Raw genomic sequence first — 2729 nt, 5'->3', positions numbered from 1 at the left:
TGCTTAACTTCCGAGATCAGACGGGATCGGGTGCATTCAAGGCAGTGTGGCGGTAGACACATAGCGCATCTTCCCAATGCGTTTTGTTCTTGCTCATGCTGTCATTCACAGTCTGTAAAAAATTGAAGAGTTAAAACGGGGTTAAAAATTAGATGGCAAATATATAAATAAATTAATAAATAGTGCCAGTACAGGCCCAGAATCACTTGCTGACCCATGACAAAAAGTATACACAGATAAAGAGTTTCCTGCCCCTCTTTCTGCCTTCCTGCCTGTCTGTCTTTACAAAAGATAATTATCTTTAATACAATGGACATCTGATTTTAAGTAATTGCAAGATACAGTTGTTTCAAAGAATATTGCTACTATCAGTAAATATGAAGCATGCTTCCCTGCTTTAAAAATGGGAAAAAAAATGCCTACCGCACATGGTGTTCCCAGGCGGTCTCCCATTCAGGTACTGACCAGGCCTGGCCCTGCTTAACTTCTGAGATCAGACGGGATTGGTTGCATTCAAGGCAGTGTGGAGGTAGGCAATTAGTGCTTTTTCCCCAACGTGTTTTGTTCTTGCTCATGCTGTCATTCACAGTCTGTAAAAAATTGAAGAGTTAAAACGGGGTTAAAATTTAGATGGCAAATATATAAATAAATTAATAAATAATGCCAGTACAGGCCCAGAATCACTTGCTGACCCATGACAAAAAGTATACACAGATAAAGAGTTTCCTGCCCCTCTTTCTGCCTGCCTGCCTGTCTGTCTTTACAAAAGATAATTATCTTTAATACAATGGACATCTGATTTTTATTTACTGCAAGATACAGTTGTTTCAAAGAATATTGCTACTATCAATAAATATGAAGCATGCTTCACTGCTTTAAAAATGGAAAAATTAAAGCGTACCGCACATGGGCCTAGATTTAGAGTTTGGCGGTAGCCGTCAAAACCAGCGTTAGAGGCTCCTAACGCTGCTTTTTACCGCCCTCCGGTATTTAGAGTTTAGTTACCGACACTCAAAAAACACCCAACGCACAAATCTCTACCGACAGCTCAGACCCAGTAGTTAACATCTACCGACAAAATAAACATCCACGAATCCAAAAACAAATATTACACAAAGTACACTTACACTCATACAAACACTACACTATATTTATTTTTGTAATAATGTTTGTTTATATCAAAATAGAAAGGATCAAAGTTGCGAGATCTCGGGTGTTAGAAAAAAAACAACTCAAATCCATTTTGCCATTGACACATGGGAAAAGACCCTCATATAGCTCCATCTAACTAATAATATTATCACAAACATACACTCATCGATGCATACAAAAAATATACACCACATTACATACACAAACAACTTATTTATTAATAAATGAACACGATTTATCAACTTTTTCACACAAGATCATGACGTCACTTACTTTACGAGGAAAACCAGTCTTTGAAATTTTTTTGCACACAAATTTGGAGCCTCCATTGACTTCTATGGGGAAGACGTGCTCGTGCACGCGACCGACAGATTTCCCTAACGCACGCAAAAAGCGTAGACAAAAAAAACTCTAAATGCCAGCGCTAGAAATCGGAAAATAATTCATGATTTTCTGCGTTAGACCCAGCTATGACAAATAGATCAAGAAATGCCTATTTCCCTATGGTGGACTTATGGAGTTTACTTATGGCAAATTCACAACAGCATTAAATTGTTTCATACTTTTACATTACATCAACTACAAATCAACATCACTAGTAACAAGCATTTACAACAATTACATCACATTTAAACGGACACAAAAAAAAAATTCACGATTCACAAACAGTAGACAATGGGAAACACCTCTCGTTTACCTTTATTATTGCATTTCATTTATTCAACTCATATGCTTGCAGCAACAGCATATCTACATAGGCTTAACACATGATCAGTCATGGATGCACATACATTACTTTTAGCATTCACTCATACATGTGCATTCAAATGATGGGGGGAAAACACATTACATTCTCTCTAGGAATCACGAAAAATGAAAATATGGATTTTACTGTACTTTTAGCATCATGATTCCATCACAATAAACCATTAGGAATTACGTACAAGAAGAACATCATTACAACAGATTACAGCTGTCACTTTAGGGGAAGGAACAACAATGCCAGACCGCTATATAGAAGTCAGCATATGTGGGACGCAATCACAATATATACGTATATGTACATAACACACATCACGCAACCACAAAGCACACATTTATATTTTATTCAGCACACAATAACAATGTAGTCAAATCGAGCAGCACAATGAGGATTTCAGAACTACACAGGCAGGTTAATAATATCATGACTTAATTACAAGATTCAACCATACACATTACATTACATTATTATTGCGATTTTAATGGGACGCATACAATATTGACAGCTCGTCAATCACTTATATATACAATACTACAGATGACAGCCGGAAGTTCTTCAGTATTAGTGCGATTTTAATGGGACGCATACAATATTGACAGCTCGGCAATCACTTATATATACAATACTACAGATGACAGCCGGAAGTTCTTCAGTATTAGTGCGATTTGAATGGGACGCATACAATATTGACAGCTCGGCAATCACTTATATATACAATACTACAGATGACAGCCGGAAGTTCTTCAGTATTAGTGCGATTTGAATGGGACGCATACAATATTTACTTCTCGGCAATCACTTATACATACAATAC

The 2729-nt window shown here is 36.9% G+C and overlaps 1 pseudogene; it reads right to left on the bottom strand.

Moving 5' to 3' along the window:
• Positions 1-416: 416 nt before the first annotated feature.
• Positions 417-535, bottom strand: LOC128646188 (uncharacterized; annotated as a pseudogene).
• Between the last annotated feature and the right edge of the window lie 2194 nt (positions 536-2729).

The sequence above is a fragment of the Bombina bombina genome, chromosome 1 (assembly GCF_027579735.1).
Source record: "Bombina bombina isolate aBomBom1 chromosome 1, aBomBom1.pri, whole genome shotgun sequence".
In the NCBI taxonomy this organism is placed as follows: Eukaryota; Metazoa; Chordata; class Amphibia; order Anura; family Bombinatoridae; genus Bombina; species Bombina bombina.
The sequence above is the reverse complement of the archived record's forward strand: the minus strand, read 5'-3'. Positions and strand labels throughout refer to the sequence as shown.